The sequence below is a fragment of the Pipistrellus hanaki genome (genome assembly GCF_964339955.1).
Source record: "Pipistrellus hanaki genome assembly, chromosome: 5".
Taxonomy (NCBI): Eukaryota; Metazoa; Chordata; class Mammalia; order Chiroptera; family Vespertilionidae; genus Pipistrellus; species Pipistrellus hanaki.
Window position 1 is genome coordinate 38,825,965 of NC_140507.1, and position 14,051 is coordinate 38,840,015.

Here is a 14,051-nt window from a genome sequence, read left to right on the forward strand (position 1 = left end):
CAGTGAGACCCACGGGAGGGTAAAACGCGCAGTAGTTCCTGGGATGAGTTTAACTGAAGAAGCTGTTAATGTGTTTGAACTGAGAAGGAGGTTGCACTTACATTCTATGTAAATGCGGAATGCACCTCAAAGGGTTCCTGGGGATTTATAACTAAAGCTGAGAATCCAGAGAGCAACAGTGATACTAACATGGTGTATTTAAAGGAGATGAAATCCAAGGGCATTTGCCAGACTCAAGAGGAGCTCCTCTGTGTTCTATCCAAGCTGAACATTCCATTTTTTACAAGGGCTCCTTTGTTGTCATGTTTATACACAGACTAATAAATGCTTGACCTTTTTTAGTGATGAAGGAACAGTCTGTGCCTCAGGAGCATATTATTTCAAGAAGCACAAATGAAGAGAAAGTCCAAACCCCTCGGGGACAGATGGACTAAATATTTTCATATTGGAACCACATGGGGAAAGGCAGGGATGGGAAACAGAAAAGAGCCTGATTGGGGAACCTGGACGCAGCATCAGTCTTCTCAGATGTTTCCAGGGGCTGCAGGTATGTGAGGAACTGGACACCCCCCTCACGCGAGGAGAGGATCAAAGCGAGCTAAACATTTATCTTGATGTGTAGTAAAAGTGGGAAATAAATGAGAAAAAAATAGTTGTGGCCTGGCAAAAGGGTTGATTTCTCAAGTTTTGGGTTCTGTCTAAAAAGGACTAGTATTCATTAAGACTTCACTTTCTACCTTGGTCTAAGTGTTTAATATGAATGAACTTAATGACATCACACTGACCCTCTGACGCAGGTACTGTTATTCCCACCCCACCTTTTCTTCTTATATAGACATAGAGGCACAGTGAGAAAGTAACTTTCAAGCGTCACAGAGTGTGAGAGTGACTTTGAACCCATTTAGCCTGATGGCTCCTGGTGACGGTCCCTCTCCCCTGGAACACCGCTTGATTCCCCATTCCTTGTTCTAAACAGGAACTGCTGCTAAGTCAAGGGTGAGCTCCAGAGCAGAGGAGATCCCTGGGAAATTTCCCTTAACGTACTCTGCATGTCAGGGTGTGGGGCATGTGTAGAATGTGGCATTTTATTTTATTATTTATTTTAAAATATATATATATATTTTTAATATATTTTATTGATTTTTTACAGAGAGGAGGAGAGAGGGATAGAGAGCTAGAAACGTCGATGAGAGAGAAACATCGACCAGCTGCCTCTTGCACACCCCCTACCGGGGATGTGCCCTCAACTAAGGTACATGCCCTTGACCGGAATCGAACCCGGGACCTTTCAGTCCGCAGACTGACGCTCTACCACTGAGCCAAACCGGTTTTGGCTATTTTTAAATATATTTTATTGATTTTTGACAGAGAGGAAGAGAGAGGGATAGAGAGTTAGAAACATCAATGAGAGAGAATCATCAATCAGCTGCCTCTTGCACACCCCCTACACTGGGGATGTGCCCACAACCAAGGTACATGCCCTTGACTGGAATCGAACCCGGGATCTTTCAGTCCACAGGCCGATGCTCTATCTACTGAGCCAAAGCAGTTTCGGATGGCATTTTATTCTTACCTACTCAGTGTTGTTTCTAACATATTGTTAAGAATCCTTTAGAGAGCAAAGAATATACTAACTGATGATTTTAAAAATATCTTCTCATTCAAAAAGCCTTGCATTTGGAGGGTCAGAGACAAGTGATGAAATGTGGGACTCCAGTGACAGAGCTGAAACCACAGGTATCGGAAATGCAGTGGGAAGAAGCACTGAAAATGTGAGAGCCCTAAGTAACGTGAAGCAATTGGTCTCGCTACTGGGCATAATGAACTCCCATCAGCACTCAGTGCCACGCGACGCAGAGTTTATGGCGCCCGTGAGACTGCATGAAGAGCAGTGTTTGAATGGGACTTAGCACAGCTCTGCCCGAGAACAAGCAGTATGTTCAGGGAGTGTCTGTCACACCTGTGCATCGAAGCCAGCCTGGACTCCTTCTCCCAGGAACCTAGGTGCTCAAGCTGTGACTCTCTTTCCTCCATTCGTCCCTCATTCAAGCCATTGTCAGAAGCGGTCAGATAAATTCATGCATTTTGAAAAGTTAATCTGTGACAATTCCAAAGGGAGTTGGTGTCGACAGAAAATAAAGCCTCAGAGCAAAGGTCAAACAAGGTGTCAGATTTAACTATCTATATTCAGGAGTGTGACAATCCAAAAGGTAGTTTTTGTTTTTGTTTCCCATCAATGATCTAATCTCCCCCTCCAACTTTCCCTCCCATATCACCCATAACACTGGGTGATATTGGGGCAGGGAAAATTTTAGAATTGCCATTTAAAGCTATCTCAGTCTCTTCTAGTCTTATTTTGAGCAGTGAGTTATCCCATCGCTTACAACCTACCACCTGTATTAGTTTTCTGTTGCTGCTGTAAAAAGTGAGCACACATTTAGTAGCTAAAAAAAAAACCCATGAATTTATTTCTTACTAGAGGCCAGGTGCATGAAATTTGTGCAGGTTGGGGGGGGGGGGGGTCCCCTCAACCCAGTCTGCCCCCTCTCACAGTCCGAGAGCCCTCAGGGGATGTCCTACTGATGGCTTAGACCTGCCCTCCACAGTCTGGCCTCCCTCTGTAAGAGGCAACCTGGCTGATCAGGAGAAGGTGCCACCCCCATCACCCTGCTGCTGCTGCCACTGTCAGCTGCTGCAGCTGCCAAGGTGTTTTCATCACCACGAAAAAATGACAACTTTCTTTAGGCATTTTCAATATGTCTCTTTCATAGGATATGACATTTCTTTCTTTCTTTTTTTTTTTTTTTATCCTCACTTGAGGATATTTTATCCTCACCTGAGGATTTTTTGAGAGCATGGAAGAGAGAGGGAAAGACAAAGAGAAACATCAGTATGAGAGAGATACTTCGATTGGTTGCCTCCTGCATGAGCCCTGATCCGCGCCCTGGCTAGGGAGGAGCCTGCAACCTAGGTACATGATCAGAATCAAACCCGGACCCTGTGGTCGGCAGACTAAGGCTCTATCCACTGAGCCAAACCAGCTAGGGCAGGATATGATATTTCTTAGCACCTCCAGCAACAGACCTTCATTTGTTCCTCCAGGAATGAGGTGGATCACCTAGATCACCTTCTTGGATTCTTATTAGGAAAGTTATCAAGAACACTGCGAGTGGCGTACCGGGAGTTTAGCCAATGAGTGGTCAGAAAAGGTGTTTCCTCTGCAGCTCATGCACAGAGGCAGGCTGCCAGCGAGGGGCCTGCCCTCAGCCTCAGAGGCTGTGAGTGGGTCCTCTCCCCTCCCCCCTTTCCTCTCTCCCCTCTCCCTTCCCCACTTTTCCCTTCTGGCCTGTACTTGGCCTTGGTGGCTGTGGGTAGAGGCAGGGATGGGGCCGGGCGGGGGGTGGAGAACCCACTCTCCTCTCCAGGCCTGCCCTCACGCACAGCACACACACACACACACACACACACACACACACACACACACACACACCGTCTCTGTCTCCACTCTGGGCTTCACCTGTATACGCTGTCTCCTCCTGATAGGTCGTGACTGTTACAGCATCCCAGCTAATTTGCATATTACCTCCTTTTGTATGTATAGATTATATATATATAGTTTTGTATGTATAGATTATATATATATATATATATATATATAGTTCTGAAGTTCAGCAGTATGAAATGGGTCTCATTGGGCTAAATTAGGTGTGGGCAGGGCTGATTTTTTTTTTTTTTTCTCTGGGAGCTCTAGACTAGAATCCCCTTATTTGCACTTTCCAGCTTCTAGAAGTCACTCATATTCTTTGGATTATGATTTTTTTTCCCCATCTTCAAAGATAACAACAATGGGTGGAGTTCTTATAGCTCTTCCCTTTGATCTGACTCCTCTGCCTCTTTCTTTAACAGTTAAGGGCTCTTGAGTTCATACAAATCCTGCCCAGATAATCCAGGATAATCTCCCTACTTTAAGGTGAATTGATTAGCAACCTTAATTCCATCTGCAATCTTAATTCTCATCTCTTGGATGGAGAAGTAAAGGTAGGGATTACAAGAACAGAAAGAACATTTACAGTTCATTACAGAGGGCAGAAATTCCCATTTTGGAAGGCAAAGCTTCGAATGTTAGGAAAGATAAAATGGCTTTTCCTACAAATTCTTCTATCACTCTGGGTGTTTAAAGGGGAAAAGCACATGGCAGGTGGAAAGCATGGTCTATGGAAAGGAAGTTTGGGAGATGCGATCTCAAATACAAACCCATTAACAATCAAAGAGCATTTTACCGCCCTGACTTGGTAACTCAGTTGGTTAGAGCATTGTCCTGATATGCCAAGGTTGTGGGTTCCATCCCTGGTCAGGGCATATACAAGAAGCAACTAATAAATTCATAAATAAGTGGAACAACAAATTGACTCCATCCTCTCTCTCTCTCTCTCTCTCTCTCTCTCTCTCTCTCTCTCCCTTCACCCACCCTTCCTCTCACTCTCTAAAATCAATAAATAAAAAATTTAAAAACATCAATTTATGGCTTTTGCTATTCTAGCACTCCCCACACTGCCTTATACTTGTTGAGATGCTGAAAATTCATAAAAATGATTCGACAAATTTTGTTATGCATGGCCTTGGTTAAAAGGAAGCAACATGCAAAGAACATGGATAAATCTTGTAGGAAGGACAAAATGCCAGAAGTCAGTATTGATTATCTCCTGTGTGTCAAGAACCATATTGTTGCTTTACATACATGAATTATCTAAAGCAAGGGTCCTCAAACTTTTTAAAGTGGGGGCCAGATCACAGTCCCTCAGAGAGCTGGAGGGCCGGACTATATGAACTACTAATTCCTACTGTAACACCTTGGCTGCGCTCACTGCCCAAAAAACCTGGTGGGCAGGATCAGACTCCCCTGGGGGCTGCATGTGGCCCGCGGGCTGTAGTTTGAAGACCCCTGATCTAAAGTAATCATGGCAGTGATTTCCTTATATAGATTAATATACTGAGGCTCAGAGAAGTTAAGCAATTTTCAAGGGTCATTTAACAGGAGGCAGAACCAGGACCAGAACTCAAGTCTTCCACCAAAGTCTGCTTTCTGAAAACACTCCACTTTGCCTTTAGAAACACTTGTATCCAAAGCAAAAATCCCAGACATCAGGGCTGGCAATCAAAGACCAAGCAGGAAAATTGAAAAGTTTGGGAACTTAATAAAGCACTAGGAAATATTATATTTTGTAAATGCATCGCTCAGTTCAGTGACCCCTGCATTGGAGAACAAGGCCATGGGTGCCTTTAGCCTGGGGGGTGGGAATTTGGCTCCAGAATTAGACCTGATGGGTGGGACAAAGGACTGAGGAACCACTAATTGTGTTCTACATAGAAACTGGCATGTTAGCTCTCGATAAACATTTTTTAGTGAGAACTGTTGACAAGAATGATGCCATATTCAGAAAACAACAGTGAGGATGGAGGAGGTCTGGGAGTTCGAGGTGTAGGCTTGTTAACGAGGGACTTTGTGGAGGCTGATTGAAAGCCTGAAACTGCTGAAGAAAGACCAAAGGCCACACCAGCCCATGCTGGGTAAAGGGGCAAAGCGGTAATGACAGTAGCTGGCCCCAGGGAAGTGTGAACTAAAAACAGTGGACGCTGCAGAATGCTGACAAACGTTAAAAAAAAGAAAAAAAGAAAAAAATCATAAGAAGTCACATCAATGTCTGTTTCCAAATTTGAACAAAGTGATGTTCTACTTTCCACTTGCTGGTCAGTGCTTCTTTTCTGTCTCTGGAAGTAATTGTCATGTTAGAGTCCTATGATTCATTACACTGCCAAATGAGTACGTGTAAATTAATACCTCTCCCATCCATATTGTCAGAAAATGAGGTGTTACAGGGAAGCAAGTTTTCTAGTGAACAAGTTTAGACCCTTTACGTACCAAGCTTTGTAAAACTTTAGCTATTTTTATGGAAATTGTAATAAAAATGGATTCTGCTCTTTTGGACTCATTAAACAGAGTGCATTGAACATTGTGCAACATGTTCTTGCTGTGACCATCCGCTGTGCCACTGGGCAGTGATACAAGATGTCCTCAGGGGCTGGTGACATGGACAGGGTCCCACTGCAGTCTTTTCTGGACGCAGAGGTGGTGATTGTCCTCCTGCCTTTGAGCACTGTGGAGGCTTCTGCTTTTACCCCTGGTCAACTAGTGGGTCAATCCTTTTTTTTTTTTTTTTTTAAGTCAGTCCTTATAGCTGCGATTACAAATAAATATTCATTTTCTTCCTAGTTTGTGGACTATGTTTTCTATTTTCTTTTCAGAGCTGTTTCTCCTTGCATGATTAAATGTGGGGTCCTGGTCTCACCCCTCTTCTCTTTCTTCCATTTCCTCAGTAAATGCCTTCACTTCCACAGCTTCAATACAAACCTCTAGGTAGGTGATTTCACAACTTATATCCCCATTTCCTAAATGTATTCTTAAATGTGGCTTTATTTTTCCAATGGCCCTCTGAATATTTCCACTCGAATATTTTATCTATAGTTCCTCTGAAATCTACTTTTGGCTGCAAACTAAGAAAACAGTGCAGGGAGCTGTATAATGCCCTTGCAGCTTCTAGGTCATTTCATTCTAGTTTTTCCTTCAGATAAAAGGGACAGAGAGTGGTGGAGGGAGCCAGCACGGGGCTAACTAACATTTGCTGAATGCCTACTGTGTGCAAGGCACTGTGTGGTCTCTCCTAATTGACAGAGGTGTACACCTTCTAGGATTGCTTTCGAATAGTAGATAATAGGGGCTGATCAGACACAGATAAGGAATTTGCAGGGGTAGCGTTGCAGTCACTGAAATGCCAGTGGAGGTTGCAGCCACACCAAAGGAAATGAGATCTCTGTTTGATGCAATAAATAAGAGGTGTCTGACAGCCTTTCAAATGGTTTTCAAAGAGTTTCTGCTAAAGGTATGTTAGGGTTTGAAAAAAGACACATTCTTCCCATAAGAAAGAGCTAGTTTCTGGGGAAGTGGATTATAAAATAAACTTGTAGTTCTCCTTTTCCCCCCCTTGATAAAAGCACTTTGAGACTTCTAGGGTCCAAACTAAGGTCTTGGTAACATTTCTTCAATTCTATGAATAGATTTCACTCAGTGAATGTGAACTTTCTGGTTGTCATGAGATGGGCATACGTCCAGTTATTTTCTGTGCCACATTTCTCAGTGGAGCTCTTACTGATAGGCCGGTTGCAGAGCTGTGTATGTTTACAGTCATACCTGCTCCTCTAGCTTTGCTTTTCTGAGGGAACTCTGAGAAGCATAATTAATCCAGTCATCTGGCTTAATGTGGAGCAGATTCTGAAGATACTATGAGAGGCCTAGCATGGTTTCTGAAACTGTATTTTCCAGAATAATTCTAAAAAGTGTAGTTGTACCTTTCCTTAAAAATATAGAATAAAATGACCTTTGTTCTGTTTTATTTTCATATCAATAATGGATTCAGAAGTTTCCCGATGCATGAATAGATCATGGTGTCATGGAACGCAGACTGATTAGAATAAATGAAATGCCATTCTCCAAGAAGAAGCAACCTACTAGGTTGCCATATGGCTTGAATTATATTAGTTGATCCCTCGTTTTCTTTTTACTGGATTGAATAAGAATTTTTGAGTGTTAACTGATTTCCCACCCCCCTCCTTTTTGGTTTGTTTTTGTTGCTGTAAATATTCTTGTAGAGCAATTGTGACTCTTCTCATTGACCATATTCTCTGAAGGCTCATTCTAGGACACTGCTGTTAAATGTTGTGTATGGGACATGAATTATCCTGCATTGTTTGTGCCTCTTACTATTGTCTCTCTCGTTGTCAGTGGCTCTGAGGATCATGGTTCATGAATTTGGCTAACCCTGTGAAGCAGATGAGATTTTTAGCTCACTCCTTGATAGCTGCACTGGCTCATTCTAAGCTAAAGTCTTATTTTCATTAATGGAGCAGACATGCTGAGGAAGAAAGTGCTATTTTTACATAGGGACTTTTCCTACTGAAACCACATGATAACATTATGCTGTTAAAATGATCTCAAGCATGCTGAGTTAGCTGAAGAAACAATACAGTGTTGCCAAAACCAAGACAATACTATTCTGGCGCCTCCGTCCAGGTCCCCCAACTCCTCTTGATGGTCAAGAAGAGGAGACTGGGAAGGCTGCTGTTGGGAATATACAAGTTACAGGTAAAGTGGAGGTCACGTCTGGCTGGTTATCCATTAGAATTATTGATTATTGCCACCAGTTATTGAGATATGAAAAGTTTTGTTATAAAGGGACCTTTATAACTCTCATCAACACTGCCCCAAGACATACTAACCTGGGATAAAGATAGAAGCATGATAACATTAATAGAACAGTATTCCTCTGACTCCATTCCTCAACACTCTGCAGAAAACCCATTCATTCTCAAATTTCTTCTTAGTAGATTAGCCACATCTTTAAAATGTTTCCTATGAGTTCTTAAAGAATTCCTCTTAGCTACCATTATTTTACTCTTCTCTAACTCCTGGCTCACTGTGGTGTTTTTTATTGTCAGTGTGTCAATGACTTAATGAAAATTGATTTTTGTTGTACACTTATATTTAACAAGCATTTTAGCAGTCTATCTTCTGTCATCTTCAGTCATAGTTAATCAAATGACAGTTGATTTATTCTAATTTTTTAAAAAATTTCACATGAATTAACAGGTATACAAATAGGGAAAGTCTTAAACCTAAGGTTGAGATTTATAAAAATATCTCATTTTGCAATAAATTCCAGAAATTGCAATAATTTTCACATATTAGGTTATTTGGGGTCAATTCCAATGGCTTTCAAATGTCTCCACAGTCACAAATTTTCCACTAAAATATCTTCTCCAGAAAAAATTAATCATAAATTTTATTTGTATTGGGTAAACATTTCTAAAGTTTTTCTTCTTGGCAAATATTCAAGAAAATAGCTGAAGGGTAGTAGATATTGGCATTGTTTGATCCATTGCATTAGAATGAGTATCTAGTCCTAGGTGAAATAAATAAAGCATTCAAACATTACCCTTCGATATCTTTTGGCAACATCAGAGCAGCATTTTGGTCATTTTAATAGTTGATACTGGTATCTACCTAACAGTTGTAACGTTCATCAGTTAGGTGTAGTCCCATAATATTTCATGTAAAACATTTCCAATAACTAATGAGTAAATTTTAATAAAAACCACAACCTCAGCCAAGAGGTACTTATTTAGGTAACTATGTACTCAATTATATCACTGATATAAATATTTTACTTTCTGGATTTGTTTTTAGTTCAAAAGCAATTAAGAGCTTAATGAGAAGAAATTACAATTTTAAAGGTAGCATTAAAATATTCCACCTAGGAACTAAAATTTGTGCTTGAAAAACAAAAGTACTGCAAAAATAAACACAAGTGTTCACATAAAATGGAGGAATTAAAGTAACTGAAGTTCTGTTTCTTCATCTTTAAAGTCACTGTGCTATCATTATTTACCACACATCGAAATTTTAAATGCAGACATATGAAGTGCCACAGGGGTTGTGGGAATTACTGTTAAAACAAATGTGTAGGGCTGAGTCCATGTGCATCCAAGGTTAATTGGGTCATTGGAAGTTCTCTGAATTCATTTCTAGATATTATACAATAAATATTTTTTTAAATAACAAAATATGCTAATTTGAAGCTTACATAAATTACAACTCACAGTAACTACAACAATTGTTTAGAATTTAAGCCAACATAGACTTTTTTTTTTTCAGGGAGGACAGTTTTATCACTGACATTGTTTAGAATGGCAGAGAATGGTGATAATAAAAAGCAGACCAACTCTTAGTCGGTTTTATTATGGTTTTAAAATTCCCTAGACAAGGCTTCCCCTTCCAGCCTGGCCTGGGGAGGCTGCTCCATGGAATAGCCACTTGGCAGAGTGTGCCTGGAGGAGTTCTGTGACAAGCAAACTGCAGAGACTTGAAATGAACAACTATAATAAATATTGAAGTGCAGTAAAGCTTTTTTTTTTTTTTAAGGTTGAGGTTGAGATAGTAATTTAGTGATAAAAATCAAAACAATATTGTTTTCTGTTTTTAAGATTTGTTATTAGCCAAATCTGGGGAAGGAGAGTCATTTAAATGTGTTACAAACATCCTGTGTAGGATTGCAGCAAGCATCATTCTCTGTGTAAATTGAAAGGGTTGGTCAAGAATTATCTTTAAGGCCCTTTCAGCTCTAACAATGTGTGATAGTTATTATGTTTTTGTGAATGAAAGAAACTAGCGACCCCCCTTCACTCCCCATAGTTCTCCCATCCCCAATCCTCAAGGGTGGGCTGAAAGAGGAGATTAAACCCATACACCTTTCTGCATTTCTATAATCTCCACACAGAAAAGAGAAGGAAACATAAGCACTAACACTTTTCTCGGGTCTTTGTGAACCTAAGGATGTCCACAGAGAGGGAGATTGCTCTGCAATGAACCCCATTTCTTATGCAATCGCCGGTCTCCGGGTGCAATCTGAGGACAAAGGGAACTGACATTGCTCTGCATAAAAATGTCAAGTGAGAGCTAGTTCCTTCCTGGAAAGAAGCAGCTTTGAAAATTTGTTGCATATGGAAAAAATGTGTGTTTTTAAAGTGTATGTGTTTTAAATTTTTCAGTTACCGATTACCTTCAGTATTATTTTGTATTAGTATACAACATAGTGGTTAGATAATCGTACACTTGACATAGTGTTCCCCTCGATATTTCTAGTACCAACCTGGCACCATACTTAGTTATTACAATGTTATTGACTATATCCCCTATGCCCTACTTTACATCCCAGTGACTTATTCTGTAACTACCAATTAGTCCTGGGGGAAAAAAATGGGTTTTGATTCTACTGTTTCTGAAAATTCATTTTTGTTCTTGGACTACTCAGGTGGGGGTGAGTGTATCATCACCTCATAGCTCACACTGGAAGGACACCTTGAGGTGGTTCATATCTGGGCTCCCCAAGCTCTCCTCCACCTGCTGAAGGCACTCTGCCGCTGCTCTGGAAGAGTAACTCACACTCTGGAAGAGTAACTCACACGAAGAGTAACTCACACTGACTGGAGGCCAGGTGAAGAGAGATGAGTCCTCATCCTCCTTCTGATTTGTAATGAATGCATGTACCAAAAACGACAATACATTAGTGAACCTCCAAGTCCCCTCACTCCTTCACAACCTTTGCCTAATCTTAATCTGTCCTCTCACTTAACTTTAAAGCAAATCTCAGACACATATGATGACTTCTTTTTTACATGACCACAATACTCTTACCTTACCTTAAAAACTAATAATTCCTCGGACTATCAAATATCCAGTCAGTGTTCAGAGTGTCCACATTTTTATTTTATTTTATTTTTTTACATCTGTTTGAATCAGGATCCAAATAAGATTTATACAATGTGAATGGCTGATCTTTCTTATAAGTCCCTTTTAGTTTATAGACAGCCTTCCATATTTTCTTCACGATTGGAGTGGAGTTTTCTTAAAGGAGTGTAGGGGGTATACATAAAAATAATTTCTAATAATTATGGGTGTAGTCATGGGAGGCTAAGAGGGGTAATTCCAATGTAACCCTCATATCTGGAGGCTAGTGATCTGAATCCAAGCCAGCAAGCTCAGTGTACATTCCTGATAACCTATAATTAAGTCACCGCCTCTTTCCCAGGTACTGGTCTTGCAGAACCGGTTGCGGAGGCCATTGAGCTGTGGACAGTGCACTGCCCAGAGGGAGGGCTATTAACTCTGACGCCAGGCCAGACCATCAGATATGGCCTAGAGACCCCACCTGGGGCCTTCTTGCAAGGCTCCAGAAAAGGACTGGAAGCATAATTGATGTTTGTGGGACAAAGATCACAGGGAGAGAGATATAAGGAAGGGCCCATGCATATTCCTTCACTCAGATCTGGAAGGCTGTTCCCTGAGTCCGCCGGAGTATTAAACAGGGTCCCTCCTTTTTCTCAGAAGTGTCCTTGGATGTCTTTGGTCTTCTGCAACAGCCATAGTAATTGCTTTACACAACAAGTACTCTGTATTGGTGCTTTACACATACCATATTCACTCATTTCATCTTCACAACTCTGGATTATGTTAAAAGATAAACAGGCATATTAAAAATTTCAAGAGTTGCCGAAACCGGTTTGGCTCAGTGGTAGAGCGTCGGTCTGCGGACTGAAAGGTCCCAAGTTCGATTCCGGTCAAGGGCATGTACCCGAGTTGCGGGCACATCCCCAGTAAGGGGTGTGCAAGAGGCAGCTGGTCGATGTTTCTCTCTCATCGACGTTTCTAGCTCTCTATATCTCTCCCTTCCTCTCTGTAAAAAATCAATAAAATATATTTTAAAAAAAACAAAACAAAAATTTCAAGAGTTTATCTGAACAAAAATTGATTCAGTGCAGCTGACAAGCTCTGGGAGACTTTTATAGAGAAAAGGCTGGAGCAAAATAAGGAAATTATTGATTGGCTGTTTTTGGTTGGTTGTCATTAGGTTTCAATTTGGTAATCTTGAAGCATTTACAGGCTTAGATTTTGGTTTGCTTACCTAGGCCACCAGGACTTTAGAGCCACCTCAGCCTAATAGCTTCCTTGTTTAATTGATTTACTTAATTTCTCTATCTTGCAGTTGAGGAACTGCAAGAAGTTCCATAACTTGCCTCAGGACATATAATTTGTATGTGGTAGAGTGAGAATTAGCAACACACTGCTTTTTAACAACTAACATTGATCTAGCATTTACTAGTATCAGGCACTGTACTAAGTGCTTTACTTGAGGTAAACCTCATAATATCTCTTTGAGATCAGTAGGGTTATTATTTCCATTTTATATAAAATGCTAGAGGCCAGGTACACAAAATTCATGAAGTGTGTGTGTGGCGGGTGGGGGGAGTCCCTCAGCCCGGCCTACACACTCTCACAATCCGACTGTTGGACATCCCCCTCACAATCAGGGACCACTGGCTTCTAACCACTGGCCTGCCTGCCTGCTGCCTGATTGCCCTTACCCACTCTGCTGATTGCCACTAACCAGTCTGCCTGCCTGCCTGCCTGATCGCCCCTAACTGCTCAGTGCACATCATAGTGACCGGTCGTTCTGTCTTTCAGTCAATTTGCATATTACCCTTTTATTATTTAGGATAATTAGATAAAAATGAGTGAGTCAAGACACAGAGGGTTTAAGTGCTCCCTCCCTCACCATTGTGATTACACAAGAAACAAATAGTAGAGATGAGATTCAGACCCAGGTGCTTTCCTGACACAATCTGTGCTTGTAAACATTAAGGAACTTCGCTCCCCTTGAAAGTGGTGCATTCTCAAAGAGCTGGAAAACTCAAGTAGGACTGGAGAGTGTCGGAAGAGACCCCCTATGAAGTTTAACTTTAGAGATTTTCCTTGCATTATGGGGACAGTCTTTAGCAAACAACTCATGAACTCCCCCCTTCTCCCCACCCAGGCATTGCAGTGTTTTTTAGGCAAGTCTGACCCACATGGTGTAGACCCTTCAGTGAGCCCCACTGGGTCTCAAGAGGAGGTAGCAGTGCTCTGTAAACAGGACTGTGTAGATGCAGAGGTCCTACTTTGGGCCGGTTGGAATGTACATGAGAAGGGTCCATGTAAGAGCAGCTCCCAGATGGACCACTCAGGAGTGGACTCTGGAGGCCATTCACCCTTCCCCATATCCTAAGGAGGAGGCCCTTGAGAGGGGCTAGGATGAGGGGGAAGTGAGGGGATCTGACATTTGTTGCACTCTTAGCTCACCTTTGAACCCGGACTCTTCCTTCTGTAGACACTTTACCATTCAGATACTTAAGGGCAACTTTGAAAGCCATGCCATCCTTCTCAATCTTATTTTCTTCTTAAGCCCATTCTAAACATGAGTTCAAGACATTTAGAAATGACTTTACTCTCTTCAGCCCTGGTGGACTCAGTGCCCAGCTATAATACCCTATAAGGGATCATACTGCTTCCCTAGAGCCCCCTCAAAAGCTCATCACTGTCCACTACATGCACTTTCCTTCCTTCA

The 14,051-nt window shown here is 41.5% G+C and overlaps 1 protein-coding gene across 1 annotated transcript in view; it reads right to left on the bottom strand.

The window, feature by feature from the left end:
• The window catches only part of LOC311623000 (histone-lysine N-methyltransferase SETMAR-like), a 337,010-nt gene extending 333,516 nt beyond the window's left edge, over positions 1–3,494 (bottom strand). The window contains exon 1 of the mRNA XM_084884609.1: positions 3,479–3,494. The gene's annotated coding sequence lies outside the window, so the exon portion shown is untranslated. The remainder of the gene's footprint in view (positions 1–3,478) is intronic.
• Positions 3,495–14,051: the final 10,557 nt, after the last annotated feature.